The following is an 18,707-nucleotide window of genomic DNA, read 5'->3' as shown; positions in this document are numbered from 1 at the left end:
AGGCTGTGGGCATGCTCACAGATGGGCAAGGAGAGTCAGTGTTCGGGCAAAAGGAGCCCCCATTCCACCGAGACAAGATGCAGGGACAACACCACATCTCACCTCTAAAGAAGCAGCTCTCTCTGGTACACAGTGCTTACGACATGCCAGGCTCTGGGCCGAGCATTTTTTGTCACTGACTTGTCCCAGTAACCCTGCAAGAGCTGGCCTGATTTTGCAGAGGGTTGAGCGGCACATTGGAAAAGCTGAGTAATTTTCTTAGAGTCAGAAAGTGGTGGTGCTAGAACTGAACCAAGGTAGCCTGACTCCATACCTCGGGCTCTTCTGAACGCCCGCCCATGCCCACTGTTGTCCTCTGGGCCTTCCCTCCGTGGCTCCCTAACACGGCCCAGCAGGCATACTTCACATACTTCACAGGTGGACAGAAGGGGCCAGCGGGGCCTCAGGCAGGAAAAACAAGCTGACTTAACGAGGATTTGCCTGAATTGCCCCAGAACCTGTTGAAACAGGTGAAAACCCAGTTCCAAGATCTCATAAATCACGTTAAATAGAAAATAAAGAAAAAAATGGTTTGGAAGCTTCTCAGTACTTTCATCGGCTGTCTGTTTTCAGATAACACCTGCCATAATTGATAAAATGACTTCTAAATGAAAACAGTATTATTAAGAATAGTGAATTAACAGTTAAGTGCAGAAGTCTGGGGTCAGACAGAACCCTCCAATACTGGTTTGAATAGTGGTTCTGCCACTTAATTTCTGTGTCCCTCATTTCCCTCTTTTGCTTAAAATAGTGATGATTAATAATAACTGTCCCTCATAGGATTGCTGAGAATTAAAGGGGATCAGACATACAATATACTTAGTATACAAAAGGTTGGTATACAGTAAGAGTCCAGTAAATGGTAAGTGTTATGATTAGTATATGCTTGACTTATTCTAAAAAGAAAAATGGTTCTATTTTAAAGTGAAAACTGGCCTTAAGGACTTGTGCCATCTATAAAACTTAAGGCACAGATCCAAGGAGAAGTGAAAATGAAGAGAAAACGGCAGATCACTTAACTGAAAGGAAAGAGACAAAGTAATAGGCCTCAGGTTCTAGGGCTTTCATCCTAGGATGACTTCCCCTCTTAGCATAGCCCTGTTACTGTGTCTGCACAGCAAAGCCCCCAGTGGAAAACACACTGAGGCAAGTTCACGGGCGCTCGGGTTGGGTTACCGTGGCAGGGAGGTCTGCAGGTATCATATGACCTGTGCCCAAAGCCCAGCATTTCATGTGCAGGTGGAGGTGTCAATGTCAGTTCTGGACCTTAATTAAGGCCCAGTCTCTGTTCAGGGCAGGCCGACAGGAGACCTCTGCTTTTCCGCTGGCTCTCTCAGATAAAAGCTGGAAGGCTGGATGGCGCAGAACATGGGCCTGGGAAGATGGGAGGATGGGCACTACCCAACAGCCCAAGTTCATTCTGGGGGTGTCGGTGGAGAGGATCGGGATTCCAGGGCGCTGTGGACAGCTAGCTTCCTGAGAAGCCCACATGGAGAGGGCAGGTTGTGAGGCAGGGGGAGGGGGGCATGCGGGGCACAGTCATAATACTTGCTCTGTGGCATGGGCTTTTCCCTCAGGGCCGACTCCACGCTCTCCAAAGCAGTATGATGCAGGTTTCAGACAAATGCTGTCAGGGATGGGGCTGCTCACTCTTCTACTATCCTGTGAATTAGGCAGCAATGAGCTGTCAGCACTACAGTGGACAAGGGAGGCCAGAATGGATACTTGGACATTAGGAGGCAATGAATGGCTGCATTTCTTGGGGTGCAGGTGGGCCACGGTAGCCGTTTCCCTCCCTCCTTTTCCTTCTACGCCATGGGCCTGTCTACATCTAACTTCCCCGTGCCCTGCCATCCTCACCTCTGCCAACAGACTACGTACTGGTTCTTTAAACAGTGGGGCTCCTTTAAAAGACAGGCCTAGAGGAGACTCATTGGGAAACTTTCTGCAGGGAACATAAGGGTGTGAGAAAAGAGCAAGGGTGTGGAGGCAGGTGGAGTGAGGGTGAGAATCCTTGACTCCACCTCGTCTCCTCATCTGAAAACCAGGGGAAAAGGTTACCCAAAGGACATTTGTGAGGACTACATCAGTGTACACACAGGGCTGGGCACCGCCTCCAGCACATAGAGAGTACCCCTGACTTATTTTTTTTAATTTTTTATTATTATTAGTTAAGGTATTACAAATGTGTCCTCATCCCCCCCCCATAACCCCCAATCTCCCCCCCCCCCCCGCACACTCACGATCCCATCCCCCTGTTGTCCATGTCCATTGGTTTGGCTTATATACATGTATACAAGTCCTTCGGTTGATCTCTTCCCCTTACCCCCGCCCTCCCCTACTTTCCTTCTGGGGATTGATAGCCTGATCGCTGTTTCTCAGTCTTTGGATCTGTCCCTTTTCATCAGTCTATGTTGTTCTCTATAATCAACAAATGAGTGAGATCATGTGGTATTTATCTTTCTCTGACAGGCTTATTTCACTTAGCATAATGCTCTCCATTTCCATCCACGCTGTTGCAAAAGGCAAGAGTTCCTTTTTCTTTACTGCAGCATAGTATTCCATTGTGTAGATGTACCACAGTTTTCTAATCCACTCATCTGCTGATGGGCACTTAAGCTGTTTTCAAATCTTAGCTATGGTGAATTGTGCTGCTATGAACATAGGGGTGCATATATCCTTTCTAATTGGCGTTTCTGGTTTCTTGGGATATATTCCTACTAGTGGGATTCCTACTAGTGGGAGTTCCATTTTTAGTTTTTTGAGGTAGCTCCATACTGTTCTCCACAGTGGATGCACCAGTCTGCATTCCCACCAGCAGTGCAGAAGGGTTCCTTTTTTCCCACATCCTCGCCAACACTTGTTGTTTGTTGATTTGTTGATGATAGCCATTCTGACAGGTGTGAGATGATAACGCATTGTCGTTTTGATTTGCATCTCTCGTATAATTAGTGACTTTGAGCATGTTTTCATATGTCTTTCGGCCATCTGTATGTCCTCTTTTGAAAAGTGTCTATCTAGGTCCATTGCCCATTTTTTTATTGGAATGTTTATCTTCCTTTTGTTAAGTTTCATGAGATCCCTGTAAATGTTGGAAATTAAACCCTTATTGGTGGTATCATCGGCAAATATGTTCTCCCATGTAGTGGATCTTCTTGTTTTGTTGATGGTTTCCTTTGCTGTGCAACAGCTTTTTATTTTGATGTAGTCCCAGTTTTTTATTTTCTCTTTAGTTTCCATTGCCCTAGGAGCATTATCAGGGAAGAAATTCCTTCGGCATATGTTTGCAATTTCGCTGCCTGTGGATTCCTCTAGTATTTTTATGGTTTCCTTTCTTACGTTTAAGTCTTTTATCCATTTTGAGTTTATTTTTGTGTATGGTGTGAGTTGGTGGTCTAGTTTCATCTTTTTGCATGTATCTGTCCAATTTTCCCAATACCATTTATTGAAGAGACTGTCTTGACTCCATTGTATGCTCTTGTCTCCTTTGTCGAATATTAATTGGGCATAGTGGTTTAGGTTGATTTCTGGGGTCTCTATTTTATTCCATTGATCTATATGTCTGTTCTTGTGCCAGTACCAAGCTGTTTTAAGAACAGTGGCTTTGTAATACAGTTTGATATCTGGTATTGAGATCCCACCTACTTTGTTCTTCTTTCTCAGGATTGCTGCAGCTATTCGGGGTCTTTTTTTAATTCCAGATGAATTTTTGGAACGTTCGTTCTAGATTTGTGAAATATGCCGTTGGTAATTTAATGGGGATTACATTGAATCTATAGATTGCTTTGGGTAGAATGGACATTTTGATGATGTTGATTCTACCAATCCATGAACACGGTATGTTCTTCCATCTGTTTATGTCTTCCTCTATCTCTTTTTTCAGTGTCCTGTAGTTTTTGGCATGTAAGTCTTTTACCTCCTTAGTTAAGTTTATTCCTAGGTATTTCAATTTTTTTGGTGCAATGGTAAATGGGATTGCTTCTGTAGTTTCACTTTCTGTAAGTTCACTATTGGTGTAAAGAAATGCCATGGATTTCTTAGCATTAATTTTGTATCCTGCTACATTGCCGAATTCATTTATTAAGTCTAATAATTTTTTGATGGAGTCTTTAGGGTTCTCTATGTACAGTATCATGTCATCTGCAAATAAGGACAGTTTTACTTCTTCTTTTCCAATCTGGATGCCTTTTATTTCTTCTTCTTGTCTGATTGCAATGGCTAGTACTTCCAGTACTATGTTGAACAGGAGTGGTGAGAGGGGGCATCCCTGTCTTGTTCCTGTTTTTAGGGGGAATGGTTTTAGTTTTTGCCAATTGATTATGATGTTGGCTGTGGGTTTGTCATATATGGCTTCTATTATGTTGAGGTATGATCCCTCAATTCCTATCTCACTGAGAGTTTTTATCAAGAAAGGGTGTTGGATTTTGTCAAATGCTTTTTCCACATCAATTGATATGACTATGTGGTTTTTTTCTCTCAATTTGTTTATGTGATGTATCACATTTATTGATTTGCAGATATTGTACCATCCTTGCATCCCTGGGATAAATCCTACTTGGTCATGGTGTATGATCTTTTTGATGTACTGCTGGATCTGATTTGCTATGATTTTGTTGAGGATTTTGGCATCTATGTTCATGAAGGATATTGGCCTATAATTCTCTTTCATTGTATTGTCTTTATCTGGTTTTGGGATTAGGGTGATGCTGGCTTCATAGAATGAGCTGGGAAGTGTTCCTTCCTCTTGGATCTTTTGACGTAGTCTGAGGAGGATAGGTTTTAGGTCTTCCTTGAATGTTTGGTAAAACTCCCCTGTGAAGCCATCTGGCACCAGGCTTTTGTTTGCTGGAAGCTTTTTGATTACTTCTTCGATTTCCTCCATAGTTATTAGCCTGTTGAGATTTTTAGATTCTTCCTGATTAAGTTTTGGAAGGCTGTATTTTTCTAGGAATATGTCCATTTCCTCCAGGTTGTGTAGTGTGTTGGAGTAAAGTTGTTCATAGTATTTTCTAACAATCTTTTGTATTTCTATGGGGTCTGTTGTTATTTCTCCTCTTTCATTTCTGATTTTGTTTATTTGGGTCCTCTCTCTTTGTTTCCTGGTGAGCCTGGCTAGAGGTGTATCAATCTTGTTTATCCTTTCAAAGAACCAGCTCTTGGTTTTGTTGATCTTATGTATTGTTTTTTTGGTCTCTATGTCGTTTATCTCCGCTCTGATCTTTGTTATTTCCTTCCTTCTGCTTACTGTGGGCTTTTTTTGTTGCTCTCTTTCTAACTCTTCGAGTTGTAGAGTTAGGTCATTTATTCTCATTGTTTCTTGTTTCTTGCAGTAGGCTTGTAGAGCTATGAACTTCCCTCTCAAGACTGCTTTTGCTGTGTCCCATAGGTTTTGGATTGTTGTGTTTTCATTGTCGTTTGTTGCCATGATGTTTTTTATTTCTTCTTTGATCTCACTGGTAACCCAGTCATTGTTTAATAGCATGCTATTTAGTCTCCATGTGTTTGATTTTTCTGGATTGTTTTTTTTTGTAGTTGATTTCCAGTTTTATGCCTTTGTGGTCTGAGAAGATACTTGATATGATTTCAATTTTCTTGAATTTGAAGAGACTTTGTCTGTGACCCAATATGTGGTCTATCTTTGAAGTTGACAAATGTGCACTTGAGGAGAATGTATATTCTGTGGCTTTGGGGTGAAATGTTCTGAAGATGTCAATTAATTCCATCTGATCTACTGAGTCATTTAGGATTGATGTTTCTTTGCTGAGTTTCTGTTTAGAAGATTTGTCCAGTGGTGATAATGGGGTGTTAAGGTCCCCTACTATGATTGTATTGCTGTCAATCTCTCCCTTGATCTCCTCCAGAAGATTTCTTACGTATTTGGGTGCTCCTATATTGGGTGCAAATATATTTACCAGAGTTATTTCTTCTTGTTGAACTGCTCCCTTTAGTATTATGAAGTGGCCTTCTTTATCTCTATTTATGTCCTTCACTTTGAGATCTAATTTGTCAGATATAAGTATTGCTACCCCGGCTTTTTTTTTCACTTCCATTGCCCTGAAAAACCTTTTTCCATCCCTTCACCATCAGTCTGTGTGCCTCTTTTTTTCTGAGGTGGGTTTCCTGTAGACAGCAGATATATGGGTCATGTTTTCTTATCCACTCAGTTACCCTATGCCTTTTGACTAGGGCATTTAATCCATTTACATTTAAAGTTATTATTGATAGAAACTTGTTAGTCGCCATTTTTGTTCTTTACCGCTGCGTTCCTTCTTTGTTTCCTATTTTTTTCATTTACAGCAGACCCTTTAGCATTTCTTTCATTGCTGGTTTGGTTGTAATAAACTCCCATAGACCATTTTTGTCTGTGAAGCTCCTGATTTGACCCTCAATTTTGATTGATAGCCTCACTGGGTACAGTATTCTTGGATTCAGACCCTTCCTTTGCATGACTTTGTATATTTCATTCCATTCCCTTCTTGCCTGATGTGTTTCTGTTGAGAAATCGGTCGCTAGTCTGATGGGGGATCCTTTGTAGGTAACTTTCTGTCTCTCTCTGGCTGCTTTTAAGATTCTTGCTTTGTCGTTGGTGTTTGCCAATTTAATTATTATGTGCCTTGGCGTCGGTCTTTTCGGGTTCATTTTGTTTGGGACTCTGTGAGCTTCTTGGATTTGTGTGAGTTTTTTCTTCCCTATATCAGGGAAATTTTCTGTTACTATTTTTTCAAACAGGTTTTCTATTCCTTGCTCAGTTTCCTCTCCTTCTGGCACCCCTATTATTCGGATGTTGTTTCGTTTAGCATTGTCTCAGAGTTCTCTTAGGCTCTCCTCCTGCTTTTTAATTTTTTTTTCTAGAAGCTGTCCTGTTTGGGTGTTTTTTTCCTACCTTGTCTTCTAGCTCGCTGATGCGGTCCTCTGCTTCTTCTAGTCTACTGTTGATGCTTTCTATTGAGTTCTTTATAGCAGTGATGTCATTTTTCATTTCCTCTTGGTTCCTACACATATTGTTGAATTTGTCTTCCATTCTTTTCACCCACCTTATGGCCATTTCTCTGAATTCTTTCTCTGACAGGTTGCTTGCCTCCATTGCCTCCATTTTGTTTACTTCCTTTTCTGATGATGGCTGTTTTTCTTTCATATGTGGGTTGGTTCTTTGTTTCACCATGATCGCTCTTCTCCAGGTGTTTGGTTATGTAGTTCTCTCTCTGCTTTCCGTGAGAAGAAGCAGCGCTCATCTGAGTTCACGCAGTCACGCTGCTTGAGAGCCCTTGTTTCCAGGTTAGAAGCTGATCTCTGGACGCTGGTAACAGCCACTCAAAATCCCCTGACTTAATATATAAGTATTGATACTTACTGAATTTGATAGGAGAGTTAAAAAACAAAGCAATAAAAAGCTAAGCAAAACTAATCAGGAAGAAGGATGCCAGGGTTTTGTTTAATCCAAATATTCAAATCAGCCTATATATTTTTTTTTTGCTTCCCACCTTGTTTTTGGTAAAAAACAAACAAACAAACAAAAAACAAAAAGAGGGATGTCCCTAATATATTTTTAATACATAAATATTTGTTTTAAATACAGAAATAAAATTCTTTATTTCTGTCTCTATCTAGAAAAGCAATTTGTACTCAATGTAGAAAACAAAGAAACAATAATAGACAAAATCCCAAACTAAACAAAGCCCCCAAAATTAAAAAATAGAACTCCTATATGATCCAGCAATTCCACTTTTGGGTTTTTATCCAAAGAAAACACTAACTCGAAATGATAGCTGCACCCCTATGCTCAGTGCAGCATTATTTACAAGAGCCAAGACATGGAAACAACCTAAGTGTCCATCAACAGATAAATGGATACAGAAGATATGATATATATAAATATGGATGGACCTTGAGGGCATTATGCTAAGTGAAATGAGTCAGATAGATCACACTTATATTTGGAAACTAAAAAGAAGAAAGGAAGGAAGGAAGGAAAGAAGGCAGGAAGAAAGGAAGGAAGGAATGAAGGAAGGAAGAAAACTGATCTCATAAATGCAGACTGGTGGTTGCTAGAAGTGGGGGATAGGGAAAATGGGTGACTGGGTGAAAAAATACAAACTTCCAGCCATAAAATAAATAAGTCAGGGGAACGATATAATGTACAGCATGGTGACTGTATTGCATTGTTATTACTAAGAGAATAGATCTCCAAAAAAATTATCACTACTTTTTTATAACTATGTAAGGTGACAGAAGTTAATTAGAGTGATGTGATCATTTCACAATACAGGGTGGGGTAAAAGTAGGTTTACAGTTGTTTGCATGGCAAATAATACAATGAGTCATTAGAAATAACAGAAGAATAAACTGTTTCACATACTCAGAACTGTAAACCTATTTTTGCCTCATCTTGTATATACAAATACTGAACCATTATGTTGTATACCCAGAACTAATATAATGTTATATGTCCAATTATACCTCAATAAAACAAAATAGAAAACTAAACAAAACCAACCATCAATATTCCTGCCCTAAGGTACCACTGTTAACATGTTGGTGACTGTTCTAGAACCTTTATCCTATCTAATAAAAGAGTAATATGCAAATTGACCATCACTCCAACACAAATATGGCTGCCCCCATGTGGTCAAAGATGGCCACCACAAAATGGTCAGCAGGGGAGGGCAGTTGGGAGGGAACAGGCCAGCAGGGGGAGGGAAGCAAGAAAGGACCAGGCCAGCAGGGGAGGGCAGTTGGGGGGGACCAGGCTGGCAGGGGGAGGGTAGTTGGAGGCAACCAGGCCAGCAGGGGAGGGCAGTTGTGGGGCAATCGGGCCAGCAGGGAAGCAGTTAGGTGTCGATCAGGCTGGCAGGGGAGTGGTTAGGGGCTGATCAGGCAGGCAGGCAGGCAAGCGGTTGGGAGCCAGCAGTCCTGAATTGTGAGAGGGATGTCTGACTGCCCATTTAGGCCCGATCCCACACCAGGCAGTCGGACATCCCTAAACGAGCAGTCGGACATCCCTTGAGGGGTCCCAGATTGGAGAGGGTACAGGCTGGGCTGAGGGACATACTCTCCCCGTCCCCCTCACCACCCCATGCAGGAATTTCGTGCACTGGGCCTCTAATGTGGATATATGCACCCATACACATTTTGTTTTGTGCATTAAGATGGTACATTTCATATAATTTTTATTCTGCTTTTTCCCCCACAAAGCAGCTCATTATGAAAATACTCCCATGACAATAAAAGTTATCAGCAACATAATATTTAATAGTTGCATTATAGTCTACAGCTATGTGATAATTACCAAGTCATCAGCATTGTTGGACATTTAAATTCTTTTTTTCTATTATAAATAACACTTGGATAAAAGTCCAACTACCCTCGCATGTATCTGTAATTATTTCCTTATGATAATATTAGGAGTACAACTGCTGAGTCAAAGGGTAAGCTGCCCTGGCTGGTGTGGCTCAGTTGGGTGGGCATCATTCCATGCACGGAAGGGTTGCTGATTTGTTCCTGGTCAGGGCACATGCCTGGGTTACAGGCTCCATCCCCGGTAGGGGATGTGCAGGAGGCAGCCGGTCAATGTTTCTTTTTCTCTCTCCCACTTCCTTCCTGTCTCTCTTTAAAAAAAAAAATAATAAAAAAATATATATTTAAAAGCATAAGCCCATCTCAAGGCCTCTGACCTTTCATATTGCTTCCAATAAAGGACATGCGGCTTTATAATCAAACCCACAGTGTGGCTGTTTGACCTCACACATGTTCCTTCTACCCCCACCCCCTTTGGTCTCTTGGGTATATGGATTTTGTTGCTTTTGTCTAATGAGCCAATTGTGACTACTAGGACAAAAATGGGGCTGATCTAATCTAGGTTCACATCATTCTTCCAAAATAAATGAGACTGCTCTGAACACTGCAGTGTTTTAGAACAAGGGGTCGGTGAGAGAAAGGCGGTAGGCTTGTTCTCCCATAGCCTCTTCTCCTGAATTGTGAATGACTGGCTTCCTCCAATCCATCAATCAGCAGGCTGAGTCTCAACACTGGATTGCAGCAAGGGGATGAATGAGCTTACATATAGTAGGGACACACATGCTGAGCACAAACAACACATGCACAGACACCCCAATCACACCTCCAGCTGGGATGCTGGAGACATTCTGGCAGGTAAAACGCCCTTTCATAACCCTCATGGAATCAAGGGGAATGATCCTTGCTCATTCTTTTATTTTAAGGGGAGAGAAAAGAATATGCAATAATAAATTAATTTGGATTGGAGACTACCCTATTTGTAATGGGCACTTCCACTTCAGCCAATTAAAAAGTGGCATTCTTCACTCCCCAATGAGCAGGAAGGGACAGCTGGCATTTTGGAGTTGGCAAATTCCTCCTGAAAGATCAATGTTGTCTCTGTATTTGACAGACGGTCTGGTCTAAGGTTTATTTGTAGAAACAGATAACGTAATATTCAGACCGTCAGCATGTGCACACATACAAGGGCCGTTGTCCTTTAACCCTTTTCCCTCCATTGAACTTTCAGAATCTGAATGTCTTACCCTCTTATTTGAGACTCAGAGTTTCTGACCAGTGGCAAAGGGAACTTCAAAAGATGTGGCTATCAGAGAAAGAGAGAGAGAACAATCTTGAAGAACCACAGGTCATCCGAAATCCTACTGAAATTAAGAAAATGAGTCCTTCCCAAGTCCTTTACTTCCCGAACTTTGTGCCTGCTTACAAGCTCTGCAGAGAGAGGCTTGTTCTGATATCTGCGAGGAGCCTTGGGCTTGCACTGGTATTTGCAGACCTCAGCTGGACACCTAGGACTGGGGGCAGGAAGCCCTGCCCCTGGTATGCCTCTGCCCAAACCAGAGGCACCGAGTGGCCTGGGGGAATTTCCACTGCGATGCCGCTGCTGTTTCTGGGTAACGCAAGTATGTGTGGGCAGGGAAGAGCTCGAGAAATGAGTTGTCTGGAGCAAGCTCATTCTGCAAGTTGCTCCTCAGCCGATGATGGACTACGGGTGAGTTTTGCAAACTCCCAGGGGTTAGTGCCAAAACCCAGGGCTGCGTGTCCATCTAGAATAGGAGCTGAGGTGAATGAACAGTAGTCAAGGTGAACATTTACTGAGGGCTCATTACAAGGCAGACCACAGGGTGCTGTGCTATCATGATCTCCTCAGTCCCCACGTATGTCTGGTGTTCTGGAAAATCACAGAAAACCTTCCAGGATGTATTACACTTTGCCTTCACCAACCCATTTCCTGCCCCTCACTTTGCAAGGACTCGCCAACTACTCTGTTTACACATGTTTTGCGTGGTTATGTTGCCACCAGGAACAGTCCAAATTCCCCTACAGGCCTTATCTAGGAAGAGAAACTAGCTTATTTGCCACTTTTAAATTGCATGAAACATAAAGAGAATAACTCTAAAACCAAAGTCGTCAACCTGCTGCCAATGTGTAGTTCGGATGGAGTCAACAAAACTAGATGACCAGGGCTCTTAGCAACGGGTAGCATCAACCTGCCAAAGAACCTGTGTTATAAAGGATCAGATGGACTATGATCAAATAGTTTTCTTGACTTGATTTATAGAAGCTACTACTTACATAGAATCTGAATTTGAGAACGAGTGGCTAAAGATAGAGTGACTATGTACTTAATCAGTTAAATGCCACACGTCCAAAATGGAAACCATGCCTCCAGGCCACAATATTTTGAATTTAATTTAAAAAGCAATTTGCAATAAATATTATAAAAATAAATGTATCACTCACAATTCGGGTGTTCTTGAATATTTTCAGCTGAAAAGTCTCATGAAAAATGATTTTAAAGTTGGTGAGGGCTGCCACTTAGGGACAAAATTTTTTTTTTTAAATAGACACTCGTGACGTGTGGGGAAGGTCTGCCATTTGCGACTACAGGGGCTTATGGCGTACAATGAGTTAAGAAGTGGCATGGCCATACAGTTACCATACAAAGAATGCAAAAGGTTGGTCTCTATTTCTAGGAAACTTCAGGACATACCAGCCCGACATTTAGTGATAAGTAAATGAACTCCATTATATGTGAATTATTTCTTAGGCCATTTACTTATGTTCGACAAGAACTTATCTTGTACATCTTCTGTGTTAATGATGGGTTCCAGATAAGGGAATTCTGAATTCATCAACAAACCAAGTTTCATTAAAAAAAAAAACCCAAAAACTAAAATGGATTCCTTTAATGAATAGTTATGAAGTGTCTACTCCGAGCCAGGCCCTGGGTAGGCTCTAGGAATCCTGGGAGGCATAGGATAGGATGGTCCTTACTCTCATGGGGCCTACAGTATCTTGAGGAGAGAGGGACAATATGCAGGCAAATTATCAGGAAAGAAGATTTTAGAGGCAAAGTGCGATAATAAAACAGGTGATGTGGTGAACAGTAATGGGCAGGGGTAAGAGTAGGCTGGGGCATGTGAGGATCAGGGAAGAACCTTCTAAGGCAGCAGGCTCTATAGCAAGAATGAACTTGGTTTGTACAAGGAACAGAATAAGCATAGGAGCGTGGCAAGCAAGGGGGACAGGCATATGAATGGTGGTGGGGGGGGGGGGCACAGGCATGTGAAGGGAAGTTGGGAGGTTTAGATAAGGCAAGCAAGGCCATGTACCCAGGAGAAAGAGGTTAGATCTCACTCTATGTGCAACTGAAAAACACTAGAGAGTTGAAACAATTTCCTGAATCTGAGGCACTGCTAAACCTCTGATGCGTTTATAGAGTTAAAAAACATAAAACTAAAACTATGAAACAAAACTCCTTGAAAAATCTCAAAGATAGTGTAATTTCCGGGGGGGGGGGGGGGTGTGGGTGGGACGGGACGGACAAAATTCCACTTTTTGCAAAACTGATTGTCTAGAAATCCCTTTCAATGTATTTTATGTGTTTACTCATTCATGTAAAAAACGAATTTTTATTACTAAGTTCTAGGCACTGTGGTGGGTGCTAAGGAGATGATGCAGTAGAGAGAACAGCATTGGCCCATAGAGAATGACACAAATACCCGGGTGGTGACAACACACTGTGACAATGCTGTACTGGGAGGGGGGTGGTAAATGCTTTCTTAATGTGCAGGGGTTACCCCATCCAGTAGAGGAGGAAGGATCAAAAGAGGCTTTCTGAAAGAAGTGATGTTCAATAACAACATCTCATCTTCCTGTAGGTAAGAAGACACAGGGCAAGATTAGGAAATGAAATAGGCTCAGTAGGGCCCAAATGAAGAGTGTAAACAGAGACTGTGGTATCAAGCAGGGGTGGACTATCCAGGTCTCTCCAATAAAAGGATTCTAGAGTTCCTGGTATCTATGGGAACCATCAAAGACCTTGAAGGGGGCAGAGGGAGTGCTGTGTTCAAGTTTGCACATTAGAACAACCCTGAGGGCTGCAGCACAGAGAGTGAGCTGGGGGGGGGGGGGCGCGGGGGAGATAGTCAATGGTCAGGAGGACAAACAAGATGGGCAGGCTTGGGTGAGGGAGCAGGAAGGGAGACAAGTGGCTGATGTGAGTGGCAGACTTGACATGTTTTGATCACTGGGGAGAAGTCAGTGATAAGTAAAGAGAGTAAAGGAAGCTGGCCAGGTTTCTGGGCACCAGCTGGAGATGGGTGGAATTCCTGGAAACAGAAAGCACAGGGTGAGGAACAGGTGGGAGTGCAGGGCAGAGAGAGGAAGCATTCACACGCGACAGTCACCTGGCACTGGCATGTTGCTGGTGACTGGAACCATAGAAAGGGATGTGCTCAATGGAAGAGTTAGGAAAGCTTTAAAACCAGACCCTAAGAAATAAGAATGTTTAAGGGGAAAGGATCCCTTGGAGGAGACAGGCAGAGAGAGCAAGAAAATCAAAGAAAGTGGTGTCACCCAAAACAAGCAAAGAGAGGGCTTTAACCAGATGGGCCCTTGACCATGTCCAACATTGCCAGAAATCAAGTAAGACGAGGCTGAGAGGGGCCTGTGAGACGTGACAGGGAGGTGACTGGTGACTTTGGTGAGAGCAGTGCCAGCAGGGTCCTTGGGAACAAAACCCAGGCTGAGTGGGGAGGGTGGAAAAAGGAAGGCCTATATTTAGTCTCAAGAGTAGGGATGAAAAAAATGTATCATAGGACTTTCCCCACAGTACAAATTAAATGTGGATTTTCCAAACATTGGAAATAACTCCATATTTTTAAAATGGGAAATAAAAGGGCCATTTTGGAGAAAATTACCTCAGGCAAAAAAAAGAAAAGAAAAAAGTCAAAGAAATCCTCCCAAGATTTCTCCTTTCAAATGCTTCCTGGAGTGGCCACCCAATAGCGTGGTGCTAATGACTCTAATGCACTCTGGGTAAGCCAAGTACTGGTTCAGGGAAGATAATTCTGAAGTGCTAGATGTCAGGCGCAGCTCACTGTGTCCGTCCTGAGCAGCAAGGGCAGCATTCAGCAGAGGCGATCACAGCCAGCAGACCAGAAAGCCACAGTCATGAACAGCAATACCTCATAGGCGGCCATGGGCTGGTCCAAGAAGCTGACATGGTTACTGTTTACATTTGGGGTCCCACAGCTCTCCCCTCACTGCCTCTCTTGCTCCTCCACCCAACAACTATTTAGTGAAAGCCACCTTGATGCCAAGAAAGGTAGTGGATGCCAAAGAGAAATAAGACCCAGTCTCAGCCCTTAAGGAGCTTGCTGTCCAGTGGAGAAGCTTGGGATCTAAACAGATGAGTATTATGCATTTAGTTAAGTGCTCTGTGGTGGGTTTAGGAGAGTAGAATCATGTGATGGATTTTTCAGTCTGCCACAACAAATGGTGTGACCTTGTGCTTTCTGAGCCTCAGTTTCCCCACCTGAGAAATGAGGTCATTAACACTGTCCCTCCTAAATAATTGTGAGTGAATGTGATGCTCTCAGCTCAGTGTCTGGCTCCAAGGGAGCCTCTGATGGGCGGCAGCAGCTGCCGTGAGGTACAACGACAGAAATAAGCACTGGCTACTGGGATAGCACTTTATGAAAAGTGGGCCATGGTGCAGTCAAGGATGAGGGGGTCAGGGAAGGCTCCCTGGAGGAGCTCAAGTGCATCTTCAAAGGGACAACAGCATTAACAAGGGCAGAAAGAGGGAGGAAGCACCAGGCAGAGGGAACTGCAATCTCCCATTTTTCTACCTTTCTTGCAAAGTTGTTAATTCCATACAATGAACACCATGCTGTCTTTTCTGGGTGCTAATTCAACAGGAAGAGCACAGGACTTGGAATCAGAAAGTCTAGGCTTGAATGGCAGCCTCAGAGCAACTTAAGACTCAAGCCACTCTCAGCCTCAGTTGCTCTCAGCACAAAATGTAGACACTAGCTGCCCACACTCCTCATCTATCAGTCCATGTTTATGAAATGCCTACAAATAGCACTGCCACGTGCTGAGGAAACTACTGTGAACAGGAAATGGACATGGGTTTGAGGTATGTGACAGCTTAGTGCAGGAATCAGAGATGTAAATGGGCAACCATAATCCGGTGTGCAAAATGCTGTGAGTGGCGTTAATGCAACAATCAAATAAAATATCTGTATGAAATGGCTCCAAAAACTGGGAATCACTATAAACATATATTTCGTAATGTTGTTATTTTTGATAATAGTGCTAGCCAGATTCTTAATCTCCCAGGACTTTTTTCAAACTTCTAGTCTGCTGGTCTGTGGATGGTACCTCGTTTCCAAGGCAACTCTGGGTCAATGTGTCTATCAAATACGTGTGTATGACTGCGATATATATGGTGTCCCTGCCAGGTTCTCTGGGGTCTGGTAATTAACTACAACAGAGTATCTTGGCATTCGATAAGGCCTGCATTGGGGAGCACTGTGGTTGGTGACTTCACATACATCTCATGGATCCAAACCCTATAGGCTGGTGTGATGCTGCCTGAGATGTCGATTCCTTCATTCAATATGTACTACGCGGCAAGCACCAGCCAAGCACTATCCTGGGAGGCCAGGGTATAGAGACAAACATGATGGCCCCTGGTTAAAGATGATTAGTTCAGTCACTAAACTGCGGTTCCCAACCTGTGGGTCGCAACCATCGGAAAACACATATAGCATATCAGATATTTACATTACGATTCCTAACAGTATCAAAATTACAGTTATGAAGTAGCAATGAAAATAATTTTATGGTTGGGGGTCATCACAACATGAGGAATTGTATTAAAGGGTAGCGGCATTAGGAAGTTTGAGAACCACTAGTAGTGGAAAAGACATCAGGGCACCAATATGATGAGGTGTTATGATGAATGCTGTAATGTATATAATTAGAGTGATCATAAAATCACCCGATCTAAGTAGCAAACTGATGAACGGAGTGGATCCAGAGACTCGAAGCATGGAACAGAGTGCAGAATCTCAGAGGGAAGGCCAGGGGCAGGGAGGAGGGGTGTGTGTGTGTGTGTGGGGGGAGCTAATCAACCAAAGACCTTGTATTCATATATGTATAACCCAAGGACACAGACAATAGGGCGCTGAAGACCTGGGGTGGGAGGGCAGCAGAAGCAGGCTGGAGTGGGTCAATGGGGGAAAAAGGGACATATGTAATACTTTCAATAATAAAGAATTATTTTAAAAAAATAAAATAAAATTTATTGCCCAAACCAGGGTAGTGAAGGAGGGAGACACTACTAAGTTTACACCTGGACTAGAGATATAATAGGTGAACCAAGATATATGGTCCCAGCCCTAGCTGGTTTGGCTCACTGGATAGAGTGTTGGCCTGGGGGCTGAAGAGTCCGGGTTCGAATCCGGTCAAGGGCATGTACCTTGGTTGCAGGCACATCCCCAGTAGGGGGTATGCAGGAGGCAGCTGATTAATACTTCTCTGTCATCGATGTTTCTGGCTCTCTATCCCTCTCCCTTCCTCTCTGTAAAAAATCAATAAAATGTATTTTTTTAAAAAAGATATATGGTCCCTATGTAGAATACAGACGTCAAATTTTTGCTCAAAGCAGTGACACATGAGTGCCAGCACCAAAGCATATTGACACTGTGCCCCATTTAATGTAACTCACATTTCTGCTTTCCATGAAACTGGTTATCTCCTTTTCATGGTCTCTAGCAATATAGAATTTTCTTTGCACATTATACCCTAAAGGCATTTGTGGATTTGGAGATTATGAGCTAAAAATTGCATAAGAATGGTAATCAGATACCTAAGCCTTTTTTTTATGGCAGAAATTCACATTATAGGATTGAAATTTAAGTTTCCATCCTACCTACACTGCTGCCTAACTGCCTGCCACTTAGGGTTATGTTAAACAGCCATCTACAGGAATTCCCTCCTCAGGCTCCAAATGAACCTTCTTTCCAAATGCTTCTTAATATCAGCATTTAAAAGCATTCTCCAAGCTACCCTAAGGCGAATCCAAATTAATTTCTCATTTTTAGACTGGCTCTTTCTATTCAGTGGTAAAAGGACTTCTACTCTAATGCACACGAGCAGGGAGGTGACATTTTTATACTCCTGGTAAGGTGAACTGGAAGAAGAAAGAAAAACCTCTTGGAGACGTCCATTAAGTCACTCTCCCGCCTAAAGGGCTTCCCTGCCAAGCCTGCGGGTAGTTTCCCACATGAAATTGACTTTCAGAGTCAAGTCCCATTGGATGAACTCCCACCACCTAAGAAGTGAGCTTCTGTTCATGAACCTGGAACTAGGCTCCGTGAGTCGCTTCCCCTGGTCTGTGTGGCAGGCATCTCCTCACACAGGGGACATGGCTGCTCATCTGTTTTAAGGGACAAATGCTTAGTGAACCTTTGGCTTAGAAGAGAAGACACACATCTTATAAAGATGATTTCCTCTTATTTCACAGGCCACATTTCAGATGAGAAACTTAGAAAACAAAGGGGGAAAGTCCAAGTTAGTTAAAAACAATTCCTTAGGCCAGCTCTCTCCCAAACCTAAAAGCAGAAGCAGAAAGTAACTCCAGCCTGTTTTTGGCAAAAATACAGAAAACTCCCTCTTCCCCTACCAAGTGTGTGGAGTAGCATAAAACTTCCGGGCCAGGCGTGGGTCAGGAATCTTCTACACTTTGGTGTCTATTATCCTTTATACTAAAAACTGGGGGGAGGGCAGTTCCCCCGGCCCTCCTAGCCCATCCCCCCTCCCTCCTGAGGCACTCCCCAGCCCTCCCAAAAGAAAAAAAAAATTGGGGGCGGGGTAATTTTTTTCTGAAAATATATACTTTCAAAAGACAAATATGCTAAAAATTCATGGCAGACAGTCTTCTTCAGGACCAGATGATTTCCAGCATGTCCCTCAGTGTCCCAGCCTACAACAACCCTGCATCTCAGGCACCTCTCAGCATTCTGTTTACGCTTCCCATGAGCTGCCTTTCATGATGTTTACCAATCCCTTTGATCACCAACTGTTTATAAATTCCCCTGGCTACAAGCAGGACCCTGGATGCCTGAGTTTTTACTGCTAAAATAGTACTACCACTAATCACCTGTGAAGCACCAAAAAGTAAGAGCTAGCCCTTATGTCACCTAAACAGCCTTAAACAGGGGACAGACCTTTTGGGCTCCTTTTACACAGGAAAGGAAAAACTTGTAAAAAGTTACAGCAACATATGTATTCTGAGCACACAGGCTCTCTGGCATCCTTCCTGCAGCTCTGTATCACTCTTGAAATGTAGTTAAATCTCA

The 18,707-nt window shown here is 42.9% G+C and overlaps 1 protein-coding gene across 6 annotated transcripts in view; it reads right to left on the bottom strand.

Moving 5' to 3' along the window:
- The window catches only part of ARHGAP26 (Rho GTPase activating protein 26), a 426,945-nt gene that overhangs the window by 39,076 nt on the left and 369,162 nt on the right, over nucleotides 1-18,707 (bottom strand). The gene's annotated exons all lie outside the window — the stretch shown is intronic.

The sequence above is a fragment of the Myotis daubentonii genome, chromosome 5 (assembly GCF_963259705.1).
Source record: "Myotis daubentonii chromosome 5, mMyoDau2.1, whole genome shotgun sequence".
NCBI classification, from domain to species: domain Eukaryota; kingdom Metazoa; phylum Chordata; class Mammalia; order Chiroptera; family Vespertilionidae; genus Myotis; species Myotis daubentonii.
Note: the sequence above shows the minus strand (reverse complement) of the source record. Positions and strands in the feature narration are given on the sequence as shown.